At 47.0% G+C, this 13,752-nt stretch overlaps 2 long non-coding RNA genes across 2 annotated transcripts in view; one reads left to right on the top strand and one right to left on the bottom strand.

The window, feature by feature from the left end:
• Positions 1-1,820: 1,820 nt before the first annotated feature.
• On the bottom strand, positions 1,821-3,237 carry LOC138503209 (uncharacterized). Its single transcript, XR_011279586.1, has 4 exons — positions 3,113-3,237; positions 2,873-2,975; positions 2,623-2,746; positions 1,821-2,465 (listed from the first exon to the last, which is right to left on the bottom strand). It is a non-coding gene; the product is annotated as an uncharacterized lncRNA (long non-coding RNA).
• Positions 3,238-3,357: 120 nt separating this feature from the next.
• LOC138503208 (uncharacterized) overlaps positions 3,358-13,752 on the top strand; it is a 69,769-nt gene continuing 59,374 nt past the window's right edge. Inside the window, exon 1 of the long non-coding RNA XR_011279585.1 lies at positions 3,358-3,420. This is a non-coding gene — a long non-coding RNA (uncharacterized lncRNA). The remainder of the gene's footprint in view (positions 3,421-13,752) is intronic.

The following is a 13,752-nucleotide window of genomic DNA, read 5'->3' as shown; positions in this document are numbered from 1 at the left end:
CAGATAGTGATCCATTACAAAATTGCCGGATATCAACATTTCCCAGTGTCCCATTCATAGAAGAACCTGGCCTAGGGGTAGAACATGCAAGGGAAGACGACCTGTTCTTTATCGCCATCGTGTCTTTTTTCCTACGTCCAGGGCTTTTTACAGGTAGAACTTTCTGTGCCCTGAGAATCATATGTCACCTTTTCACATGATGAGGTAAATAAGCTTTTACAATTTACCAACAATCAATTTTCCAGGGCGCTTACCACCTATATCCGGGTAGGGTACAGCCCTCCCCGATTTCCACCAACAGCAAATAATAATATTGATGTGGAATCCCGCACCCGTGCCACGCACCGTAACAGTAAACAGTACTTTTCAGTACTTGCCGGTGAGCGCGCGGGTGCACTGGATTATGGGTAAATATAGGAAGCAGAGCAGTGATGCAGGTCCCAGGGGGCGGAGTCACCATCCAGAGAACCACCTTCAATAAAAAATGAGGCACTTAAAATTCAGTGTCCACCAAGAGACACGCAATCAGTGGTAAAAAGTACACAGTCGCCTAGTCCTTAAAGGGGCCAGGGCAGAACAGTGTTGCGGCAAAAGGAATCCTCCAGGCAGGTTTCTGCCGCACAGCCACAGCGATCACAGCAACTGTAGAGAAGATTAACAAGACCAGCAGGGCTCTCCCACAGTAAACAGTACTTTTCAGTACTTGCTGGTGCGCTGGATTATGGGTAAATATAGGAAGCAGGGCAGTGATGCAGGTCCCAGGGGGCATAGTCACCATCCAGAGAACCACCTAGTCCTTAAAGGGGCCAGGGCAGAACAGTGTCACGGCGAAAGGAATCCTCCAGGCAGGGTTCTGCCGCGCAGCCACAGCGATCACAGCAACTGTAGAGAAGATTAACAAGACCAGCAGAGCTCTCCCACAGTAAACAGTACTTTTCAGTACTTGCCGGTTGCTTTGACTGTGAAAGTTATCTTGTGATGATCAGACCAAATGCAAGGGGTAACATAACAGGTTGATGTTACAGTTCACGTTGGCAAGCCAGTCAAGGGTTCTCCCTTTAGTATGTGTAGGCTTGCGTATGTGATGATTAAATCCTAAGTTGCTCAGTGAAGTGGCAAGGTCGAGGGCATTAGTATCATTAGGGTCTTGGAATCCAAGATTAAGGTCCCCCAGAAGTATTATTTTTGTGTTAGGCTTAGTATTGACAGTGAGTAGGGTTGAGATATCCTCAGCGAAGGAAGAAATGGGTCCTGGCGGTCGATAGATGAGGTGCACTGTAGCAGTTTGGTTCGGTGATAATGCTAGTTTGACTGATAGTAACTCAGCAGATGGGATCTGGTTATCAGGGATATGTATAAATTCTAGGGTATTTTTGAAGATGAAGGCTACTCCTCCTCCTTTAGCCTGATTTGTGTCTCTATCGCATCTAATGATGGCATAGTTATCAGGTATCACTAGGGCCAGTGCGGGACCAGAGGCTGCATGAAGCCAGGTTTCTGTAACGGCTAGGAAATCTAAGTCTTCCGTTGTAATGAGGTCAGCGATGTCGAGGGCATGCGCTGGAATAGATCTGGCATTGACTAAAGCCCCTTTAATTTTTTTGCTGGGGAGTGCAGAGATAATGATTTGTTTTGTACTTTAATGTCATCACAAGTGGTGAAGGCTACAAACAAAGGGGGTGGATTCCTGCCTATATAATTACTATTCCTTTGCACTTTATTCTAATGCAACTATTATTTCTTGTAAGGCTGTCTGTCAGCATATCATTAACTGGCATGCACTGCCTAGTTGTGTACAGAAACTGCTATGAGAAACTCAGTAAAGTTGGAGTTCAGTTTATTATTAGTGACTGGCCAACTTTTTATGAAATATATTCAAACTTAAAATAAGAGCACTATATAACATATGGAAGAGTGCGCAGCTAGACTTTCACAGAGTGCAATACATATCATCTCATGAATCTAGACATTCTACAAATGATGTATAGGGTACAGCTAGTGAACATCAGACATTTACTTCATGCTAATCTTCATAACTGTACCGAACATAGGTATTGTTTCATGCTTTTACAACTTTTCCCATAGTTTGGGAAACATACAGTAGTCATCAAAGTGTTCATTGCTTTCCTGTGTGAACATGAAATTTCCTAAAACAAAAATGAGTACATTACTTCATGTAGATAGAAGCTCCAAATGTTAGGAGGTATTCTATATCTTCCTTAGGTGGAACTTTATTCAATGTATTCCATCTAGGAGGTAAGACCTTTAGGAGGTCTATTTTTTACCAAAAGTCAATTATCGCCAGGCTAGGGTGTGACCTTGTAACAAGTCGAGATCTAGATCTTGAATCAAAACCCCGATGAGGGGAGAAACCAGAGGGCACCTGCAAGGTTGCGCTTAGGTTCATAGACGTTTCGGCGTGTAGTGTAGTAAAGCCTTCTTCTGGAGCCAAGGCACTTGAGTCCCTGCAACAAGCAGAAGGGACCATGAGAGACTAATTCATAAAGGTAAAGCTATTGTGTATGACTACCTTAGTTAAGTATTGCAGCAATATGTACACATACTAAAACAGTAAATTAAAAACTAGTTTGCTAAGTAGCACAGTTCCAAACTGGTACTGACCTTAATGGTAATGGCAACCAATACAGTTGCTATACTGGCTTGTAGAATTGGAATGGCAGGGTAAGGGGCCCATGTCAGGCGAAATGCTGCAGTTAACACAACACCCAACGATCAAATAGTGGCCCTAAAGCAAGTAAAAAAGAGAGAAAGAATAAACAATAGTGCATTTTTAAAGTCATGAGTCCATGGATGACCATGGTTGCACAGCACTAGAGGTCACACTCTGATTAAAGAAAAAATGTTAGTGTACCTTAGTGTCCTTTAGATGGAGTAGGTAGTGGAGAAAAGTGGACTCTTCTTACTCCCCAGTATTGGGTTTGTAGCACGCAGATAAAGTAGTGCTGGCTGGGAATCTAATAGAGGCAGAATCGAAAAAAGGCAGAAAATACTCCCTGTAAGGACTTTATTGGAGAACATTTTTTTTTTAAGAAACTCATGGTAAGTGGAAGCCTTTGGTAAAGGGCTGGGGGGCAAGTGATGAAGAACTTACTTCCACGATGCGCTGGGACCCAGGAAGTGTGTCCGCATTGGTTCGGCAAGTTGCTGTTCCCACGGGATACAGCTGAGATGTGTATCCCGATGGAGCGGTATACTTAAATAGAAAAGAGAATGTGTCGTTGGTGAGACACTGCTCTCTAGTGCATGCGCGAAGGGATGTGCATATGTCGTAATAGGGACAGGCGTAAGTGCTGAGTTTAGAATGCTGTTCTCGGGCGCATGCGCAGGTGGAAGCACATTGTATCGGCAGGAAGTGTCTCTGACGAATCATGAAGAGCAGATGCTGTTGCGTGAATAAAGGTACACATCTACGGCAGTGCGAAGGGGAGAAAGCCCGGTGTATACTCATGTAATAAAGATATATACAGAGCCCAGACACAATCAGGTGGATGCCCCTCCAAAGTATCTGGATCAGTATATATGTAAATGTAATAAGGGTGGACTGGGGACACTACCCTGGGTGGTCCTGTAATTGATGGTCATGACCGAGATGTCTACCGTTTTTTAAGCGGCCCCTTTTACTTGGGGCATAATGTGGTATGTTCTAATCCACTGAAGATGGTGTGCAAACAGAAATGTCAGATATTGGTCATGCTTCAGTGAGTAGATAAACACCCTGTTAGTGGTTATTGTGTGCCTATCAGATGCCAGAATGTTTGTGCAGTAAGTGGCTGCATCCAATTGAGGTTTTTTTTGGGGGTTAATTATCCAGGTCTTCTAAATAGGGGCACAATAAGGTGCGAAATGCATGGCAAATGAGCCCACGGCTACATGAAATGACATGTAGCAGGTGTAGTGCAGAGAGCTATCTGGCAGTAAATGATCTGTATGTTATTTCATGTGAGTGAGCCTAATGGTCCTGCCTCATTGAGCCCCAATGCAATTGATTTTAGCTTGAGCATCCACCAGGCTTCTTTGTAGTTCAGTGAGTTGGTTGGGTTGTTTCTTTGTGGTACTTTGTCCACTACCCACCAGAGAAGATTGTCAAGGCCATGGTGGGATTCAACAAAGTGCGGAACCAATGGTGCAGACATATTTTTGCACCTTATTCTCGATCTATGTTCACTTATCCTGTTGTGTACTGGCCTGGAGGTTTGGCCCACATATCGCAAGCCACATGGGCATTCAATTACATAGATCACGTTGGGGGATTTACAGTTTGAGAAGTGGCGCAGCTGCCAGTCCTTGTTTCCTATAGGAAAGGAAGTTATTTTGTGAGTAAATGTGCATGCCGAGTAACTACAACATGGGTGGTGCCCTATTATTTCTCTAAGGTTCCATAGGGCAGATCGTGTACTGGTTTTGCTAATTCTAGCATGGGTTAATATATCCTTCAGATTTTTGGATCTCTTTAAGGCCATTCTTGGTAATTGTTCCCCTGGTAGGCTAAGTTGGATGAGTGGCCGAAATTTCTTTATGGCACCTTTTAGTTTGGTCGTATCTGGACAAAATGTTGTCACAAAAGTGATGTTTTCTGCTTCAGAGTGGTCTTTCTCTTTGATGGTAAGCAGGGATTCCCTGGGGGTGTATCTGTCATGTCTCGGTGAGGGTGGCGGATTTGGAACCGCTGGCGCTATGGTCCACCATAGCTAGTTCCATTACGTTCTTCCTCTTGCGGGTGTTACCGGTCTAGTTTTTGCACGCGCACGTAACCGGAGGTATTTATTCAGCCGCTTCCGGGTTACGGGCGCGTTGCAACGTTGCCTGGTTACCCACCCGTGTTGCCGTCGCTCTCGCTGTGTTTTGTTTTCCTGGTTCGGACCTCGCGTCCGTTATCACCCGCTCCTCTCCCGTTTTCCTCCAGGAGCCCTCTTACCTTCTTTTCCACCCACTTGCTCCTCCTACCCTCGCTCCTTCTCTCTCTCTCTCTCTATCTATCGTTCCGCTTCTTCCCTTTTCTCCCTTTTCGCCTCCTTGTCCTTGCCCCCTCTCTAGTTCCTTCCTCTTTTTCTGCTTTCTTCCTCCTTCTTTACTTTACCCTTGTCTACCGCCTTGTACTCTTCTTCCAGCCCGTGTACCAGACCTCTGCCTGCTTTTCTGGATTGCCTCTGCCACGTACCTTGTACTCACCAGCCAGTCCGTGTACCAGACCTCTGCCTGCCTCTTCGGATTGCCTCTGCCGCTTTCATCCTACCGTTGGTTACACTTCATCTACTGGTACACTCAAGCCTGTTCCACGACAACTGCGTGGAAGTCTCTCAAGGGATTTTTTATGCCGTTGGCTTTTCCCCCTATCTGGACATTCACGGAGGTTTAACCCCCGTCACACCTGTTACGGTGGCATCCTTCCGTGGACGTCCCTATCTACATAAAAAAAAAGGAGAGACCCAAAAGCGACGAGAAGAGGAAAACCAAGAAGGACAAAGGTGAGGAGCTTGGGGAGGGTGGTGAGACGGAGTCTTCTTGTGAAGAAGAGGATATTACAGACCCCTGTGACAGTTTGCAACGCCACCAAGAACCCAGTATGGCAACACCACAAGAAGTTCAGGAACTGGTTGCTACAGTACAAGGACTGAACTTGGAAGTACAGAATCTCAAGGCCGCTAATACAGCGTTACAGCAACGTATGACGGAGAGAGAACGACCCTCTACAGACCTTCCTTCGCTCCCTTTAGTATCTGGCAAGTTTGATGGATCACCAAAGAGAGTTAAAGAATTTTTGGATGCCTGTAACCTTCACTTCTCTTTTCGTCCCCAAACCTTTGCGTCTGACCATGCCAAAGTGGGGTTTATGATTACCCATATGACGGGTAACGCTCTGGCATGGGCCACCCTTCTTGTAAATCAGCCCGATCCAGTTCTGCAGGATTATAGCACTTTCAAGACCCTCTTACAGCAAACCTTTTTGCGCACAGGAAGTACGTTTCTAGCATCGGAAGACCTTCTGGACATCTGACAAGGGAATTCCGACCTATTGACATATATCATCGCCTTTAAACAAGTAGCAGCTGAAGCAGGGTGGCAGGAGCAGGCTCAATATGCCATCTTCCGGCGGGGATTGAGAGAGGATCTCAAGGATGAGCTGGCCCGTATCGCTCGACCAACCTCGTTTGCCAACCTCATCACTGCTACCCTCCGGATAGACTTCCGACTGTCAGAACGTCAGGCTGAAAAGAAGAAGACCAAGGTTCTTTGGGCCCCCTGCCCTGGAAACCCATCCTCCTACGTCCGTGCCTTCCTCACGCCAAGGAAAAGAAGAACCAATCAGGTACCGCTCGAGCGCCGCTCACCTCGGAAGAACATAAGAGACGTAGGGATGGCTGTTTATGCATGTATTGTGGAGAATCCACTCACTTATTACGGGATTGTCCAGACGTCCCTCCCAGACGGTCGGGAAACGATCGCCCTCGGTAAGTGTTAGGACTCAGGGGCCATTCCAAGTCCTTACACAACCCTTTCGGTATCCTCCTCGTAGATACCTGAAGATTCTCGCCTCATGGTACTTTCTGTAACCCTCAAACTAGGAACCACTGAAATAACCTCTCAGGCCTTACTCGACTGCAGAGCGGCCGGTAACTTTATTGATACCCTGTGGGTGGAACAAAAGGGTATTAACTGTGTCGCCAAACAAGAAGACCAGAAGGTGGAAGGTGTCAATGGGGAACCTTTAAGTTCTGGGTTGATTACCCACACCACGGAAGAACTCACCCTATTTATTCAACAGCATTCTGAAAAAATTGTCTTTGACATAATTTGTGCAGCCCACTTTCCCCTCATTTTGGGGATAGGTTGGCTACGAAAACACAACCCTCACATTGACTGGACAAAGAACCTACTAAGCTTTCAATCTAAATTCTGCAAGACGGAATGTCTACCGGAGCCAAGATATGAAACAGTTAAGACCACAAGTAGCTGTGAACCCAGAGCCGTCCATTGTCTACCGCACCATCTCAAGGAATTTGCTGAGGTAGTTACCGAGAAGATTCCCATAGAACTACCTCCACACCAACCGGAAGATTGCTGCATCGACCTCACTCCCGGAGCCCTGGTGCGCTTCTGTAGGATGTTTCCTCTATCCCTGGAAGAAAGACGTTATCTCAGAGAGTACCTGGATAACAACATAGCCAATGGACTGATCAGGCCTTCGAAATCTCCAGCAGGAGCCTCATTATTCTTTATCCCTAAGAAAGAGACACAGGAATTGCATCCCTGTATAGACTATCAGGGCTTGAACAAGGTAACCATTAAGGACCGTTACCCGATGCCCCTGATAACAGAGATTATTCAAGCCGTCCAGGGTGCTACCATGTTCACCAAACTTGATCTACGGAATGCCTATCATCTGCTCCGCATTCAGACTGGTGACGAGTGGAAAACGGCATTCAGGACTCCGTTTGGGCTTTTTGAGTATCAGGTGATGCTTTTTGCGTTAGTCAACGCCCCTTCACTCTTCCAACGCTTTATGGACCGTCTTTTTTCGGATTTGCTGTGTCATACCACCATTGTATACCTCGATGATATTCTGGTGTTTTCCAACACATCAGAAGAACACGAAGAACATGTAAAGGAAGTCTTCTGAAGATTAAGAGACAATCATCTCTCTGTCAAACTCAACAAATGTGTGTTCTCTGCCACTTCCATTCCCTATTTGGGATTCATCCTCTCCAGTCAAGGAATTTCTATGGACCCCTGCAAGGTGACCTCGATTTTGGAGTGGCCGTCACCTAAATCCGTCAAAGAGATTCAAAGGTTTCTTGGCCTATCGAACTTTTATTGGAAGTTTATCTCCAATTTCTCTCAGAAGCTCATACCTATCACGACTCTTCTCAAGAAGTCATCGGGCCCTTTCAGATGGTCTACATAAGCAGAAGACAGTTTTCGCAGTCTTAAAGAAGCCTTTTGTACCGCTCCCATTCTCCTCCAGCTGGATCAAGGTCGACCCTTTATCTTAAGAGACGGATACGTCTGCTGCGGCGATTGGGGCGGTCTTATTGCAGGAACATCAAGGCGTGGAACATCCCATCTCATATTTTTCAAAAACTCTAAATGCCAGCCAAAAGAATTATTCTGTTATTGAACGTGAATTGTTAGCCATGAAATCGACCTGTCTTGAGTGGCACCATTTACTGCAGGGAGGCGAACACCCTTTCACCATCCGGACCGACCACAAAAACCTACAAGTCCTAAGACAGTTTGAATGCTTCAACACTCGTCAAGCACGATGGGCTCACTTTTTTGCTCAATTTGATTTTGTCATCACTTACATACCCGGTAACCAGAACTTGGTGTCATGATTCCAAGATAGCAGGACATAGAGGTGGCAAGGGCACCTTAGAGTATCTACAAAGACATTTCTACTGGCCTGATAAGCAAGAAGATGTCGTTCATTATGTACAGTCCTAAGCAGTTTGTCTTCGTAACAAGATTTCACACCAAAAGCCTGTTGGGTTCCTGGAACCCTGTGCGGTTCCCGTCGGTCCCTGGAGTACCATCTCGACCGATTTCATCGTTGAGTTGCCCCGATCTCAAGGATGTACATGCATCTTGGTGGTGGTAGATTCTTTTACCAAACTGGCTCACTTCTCCCCCTTGCCGGGGGTGCCGTCTGCAACCAAAATGGCAGAGGTGCAGAGGTGTTCTTGAAAGACATCTTTCGTCTTCACGGGATACCTACAAAAATCATCTCGGATCGGGGAAGTCAATGCACTTCCCGGTTTTGGAAAGACTTCTGTGGAAGGTTGGGAGTAGAGAGAGCTTTGACATCTGGGTTCCACCCTCAATCAAACGGACAGACAGAACGTCTCAATGGAACCCTTGAACAATATCTACGATGCTTCGTAAACCTCCAACAGTACAATTGGTTCTCACTATTACCCTTAGCTGAGTTTTCTTATAATAACTCTGTTCACTCTGCTCTTAGTATAAGTCCTTTTTTCTGCACCTATGGCTATCACCCACGTTCTATCTTGCCAATTTCTGACTTTCCCTCCAACCTGCACCTCTGTGGATCGCCCTCATTCGAGAAGTCCATGAGAAGGCTAGGAAAGGTCTCAGTGAAGCACAAGAGCGCTACAAGAAACAAGCCGACAAGCACCGACGACCTGTCCCTGGGTGGGAAGTAGGATCTCGGGTCATGCTGTCTACAAGATACTTACCTAGATGGACTCACCCCTCCAAGCTATCCTCTAGGTTCATAGGACCATAGAAGATCACATAGGTGATCAATCCGGTAGCTTTTCGATTAAGACTCCCCATAGGTCTTCGTAGGGTACACCCGGTCTTCCATGCTTCCCAATTGAAACCTTTCCATGAGGATACGTGGTCTCGTCATCCCAAGAGTACTCCTTTACCCTCAGATTCCACCCAGGAGGAGTATGAAGTTGCCCAGATCTGTGATTCGAGGTATCGCAGAGGTAGACTGGAGTATCTTGTGCGGTGGAAAGAATATCCCTGGTCAGAAAATTCCTGGAAACCTACCTCTCATATCAATGCCCCTCTCCTAGTACGTAAATTTCATTTCCATCATCCCGGCAAGCCCGGGGGAGGGCACCTTAGGAGGGGGCATACTGTCATGTCTCGGCGAGGGTGGCGGATTTGGAACCACTGGCGCTATGGTCCGCCATAGATAGTTCCATTACGTTCTTCCTCTTGCGGGTGTAACCGGTCTAGTTTTTGCACGCGCACGTAACCAGAGGTATTTATTCAGCCGCTTCCGGGTTATGGGCGCGTTGTAACGTTGCCTGGTTACCCACCCGTGTTGCCGTCGCTCTCGCTGTGTTTTGTTTTCCCGTTTCGGACCTCACGTCCGTTATCTCCCGCACCTCTCCCGTTTTCCTCCAGGAGCCCTCTTATCTTCTTTTCCACCCACTTGCTCCTCCTTCTCTCTCTCTCTCTCTTTCTCTCTCTCGTTCCGCTTCTTCCCTTTTTGTCATGATGCCTACCTCCAAGGAGCCAGGTCCGACCCAGCAACCCCAGAGGCAGGCATCATTTCCCCCAGGGGAGTGCCAGCGGGCCCAAGCTGGGGCCCTTTGGACGCAGTCCTGGCGCCTTAGGCGCCAGGCTCATGTTGGACCTCTGTCGGCTCATAAAGCTAGACATGTGTTCAAGTGTTTTAATGTGCACTTACCTGATGCAGACCATGCTGCCACATCCAGGCCCTCTTGAGGCCTGAATAGGAACTACTTCACCTGTGGGACTACTTTCCACCCCGGTGTGGTCGGGGAAGGATACATACCTGATCGGAGGAAGGATACACACTGGGAACTTCTTCCAAAGCTATTTAAACCACACCCGATCAGCAACTCACGCTTCGCGTTGTTCTTCTCCTCGCAGCTAGACGCTCACCGTGTCAGCTCCTGCATCTGCACTTCAGCCACGCCTGTCAGCATCCTGGGTCACCTGCAAAGGGAGACAAGAGACCTACCAGCTAATCTGCACCACGGAGACATCACCGACGATCCTGAAAGGGAAGACATCATTTTTAAAAGCATTTCGTTACGATCGCTGCAGCGCTGCATTTCACTCACCTTTCCTGGGTTCCTCCATCTTCAGCAGCGATCATCCGGATACACAGCCACTTCCCAGAGCCTAGAGAAAAGGACAAGAATAAGAGGTGAGAGAAGGAAGGGAATAAGAAAAGCTCAGTTTCCTTCTAAGACTTACCTGTTGGGTCATTCCCATTTCATTTCGGGTCTTGCTGCTTCCAAGCAGGACCCCGGCCCCTATGGGGAAAAAAGACAAAGACATTAGATGAGCGAAAGCAAAAACATTACCTGAGCGCTCATCTAAGACTTACCAGATCTTTACTGGAACTGCACGTTTCACTTCGGGTCGGCGCCATATCTCCGGCATTCCGAACCCCGGCCCTTATGGGGAAAAGACATCAACATCAGCGCTTTGTTGCAAGAAGTCTCCAAAGGAATCTTCATTCATCACCTGAAAAAAGACAGTGAACATTATTATTTAAAGCTTGAACTTTTGAACTTGCCACAGAACTTTTACAGCGCCTTACCAGTATAATCAAGCTTACCTGAACTCCCATCCAACCTCAATCCAGTGAAGTAACTGGGTTCAACGCGCCCCTGCGTCAGAAGCAGGATGGAGAGCTCGTCCTTTCAGACCCTAAGGTGAGACTTCACGGGGAATCGTGGAAGGGTATCGTGGAGGGTTGGAAGAGAGTGGGAGGCTTGAGCATAACTCAGTCAGTAGGTAATACTCCCTTTTCACGCACAGGGGAATATTCCTGCGAGCCGGAGAAGCCAGAGTAGAGGGCCCTTCCTGTCCATCTCCAGAGTCCTGCGCTTCACCATTGAAGAAGCATCAGCACTCGAAGCCAGACCTGCGCCTCCGTGGGAATCAGGTGAGCGTTACAGAACGCAAAGCCTACCCACAATTTCTCACCCGGGCGCTATGGAGACTTCCGAGACTGACCAGCTGGCCCAGCTTTTGGGGGAATTACGGGCAGAGGTGCACTCAGCCCGCCAGGAGACTAACGCTCTCAAAAGAGAACTGATCTTATCTAAGGAAAGAACTGATGACCTAGCCAAAAGGTTATTACAGGCCCAGGCAGGGCACACTCCTTTACCTAATTCCAGAGACATTTCCACATCAATGGGTTTGAGTAACCCGGTACAAATTAATCTACCTGGACACATGCCTTTGGCCCCGCCTGAACGTTTTGCGGGGGATCCCAAGAAATATGCCGTCTTTATGAACCAATGTCGTTTACACTTTCTATGCAGACCCGGAGCCTTCCCTAACGACCAGACCAAGGTAGCCTTTATACTATCTTACCTCAGTGGCAGTGCTGCCGATTGGTCTATTCCATTGGTAAATCAGGATGATCCCATTCTCCAGAATTTTCAGGGCTTCCAGGCCAGCATGGAAAGATTGTTCGCTCGACACTCTCAAGGACAGGCCCTTGATAACGAACTGCTATCCTTACGACAAGGTAATCAGGATCTTCTGTCCTACATAGCCACCTTTAACAGACTGGTTGTGGAAACTGGATGGCCAGAAAGCAAAAGGATCACATTGTTTCATCGAGGCCTGCGCGGAGAGCTTAAGGATGTTCTAGCTCAGATAGTAAACCCACCCCAGGTCTTCGCAGACTACATTGACTTGGTGGTTCAACTTGATCACAGACTTCAAAATAGAAAAGCAGATCGGTTCAAGTATGAAAACCGAGCACCGATCAAAACCCACGCTACCTCCAAGAGTACCGACGTATCTGAACCTATGCAAATCGGTGGTGTTAAAGGACCATTAACGCAGAAAGAACGAGAGAGAAGGCGGCAAATGCAACTTTGTCTGTATTGCGGGACTTCCGGTCACTTTCTTCGAAATTGTCCAGTTAAACCACTTAAGAAGGTGGTTGGAGCTACTGATAACGAATTAGTGACACCTGATTCGGGAAACGAACTAGCCCGGCAAGCGTAGGGGTCCCCTTGCCGAGCTTGAAAACTAACTTTTTGACCTCGCATTTCGTCATGCCAAAGGTGCTCATGGACCCAAAACAGCCTCAGCAGTTGCATGCTATAAAAGCATACATCGACAGTGGAGCTATTGGAAATTACATGGACCGTGAATTGGCTTCCAGGATTAAGCTTCCTCTCCGCCCGAAAGTAACCCAAGATGTCATTACTACAGTAGATGGAACCGAAATAGCCTCAGGGCCTGTAACGCATTCCACTGTTGAAGTGACACTGGTGGGTCAGGATGGACATCGGGAAGCAATCGTGTTTGATGTGATCAAGGCCCCACAATTTCAAGTAATTCTTGGAATTCCTTGGTTAGAAACACATAATCCCAGAATTGACTGGCGAGCAAAGAAGATAAGTTTTCCTAATTGTGAACCAACTTGTTATCCAAGAAATCCAGCTATGGGTCTAGCCACAGCAACTTCCACCCCTGTACAGCTACCGTCGGAATACCAAGAATTCCAAGACGTTTTTCAGAAAGAACAGGCTAACACGTTACCTCCCCATCGGTCTTATGATTGCCAGATCGATCTGGTACCCAATGCTCAACTACCTTGTAGTAGGATTTATGCTCTTACGGAACCTGAGAACCTGCATTTGCGTCAGTATTTAGATCAGTACCTAGCCAATGGTTTTATTCGCCCGTCCAAGTCTCCTGTCTCTTCAGCTCTGTTCTTCGTGCCAAAAAAAGAAGGCGACCTTAGAACGTGTATAGACTATCGCGCCCTAAATCAAATAACGATTAAGAATCGTTATCCTCTGCCCTTGATCCCTGAGCTTATCGACCAGGTGAAAGACGCTTGTGTGTACACCAAGTTGGATCTCCGAGGAGCTTATCACCTGGTGCGCATAAAAGAAGGCGACGAATGGAAGACTGCATTCCGCACCAAATTTGGGCTCTTCGAATATCAGGTGATGCCCTTCAGTTTGTGCAATGCACCTGCCGCCTTTCAGTACTTTATGAATGATGTTCTTCGGGAACTTATCGATGTCTGCGTCATTGTTTACATTGACGACATCCTGGTGTACTCTTCTTCAGAATCTGATCACAGAAAACATGTTAGGGCAGTTCTTGAGAAACTGTGCCAGCACAGACTATTTGCAAAACTCGAAAAATGTGTTTTTCATACCACAGAAGTTGAGTTTCTCGGATTCATCCTGACACCTCAAGGAGTCCGAATGGACTCGCGAAAGGTGGACGCCATCCTCAAAT

The sequence above is a fragment of the Ambystoma mexicanum genome, chromosome 11 (genome assembly GCF_040938575.1).
Source record: "Ambystoma mexicanum isolate Mex_15411 chromosome 11, UKY_AmexF1_1, whole genome shotgun sequence".
NCBI classification, from domain to species: Eukaryota; Metazoa; Chordata; class Amphibia; order Caudata; family Ambystomatidae; genus Ambystoma; species Ambystoma mexicanum.
The sequence above is the reverse complement of the archived record's forward strand: the minus strand, read 5'-3'. Positions and strand labels throughout refer to the sequence as shown.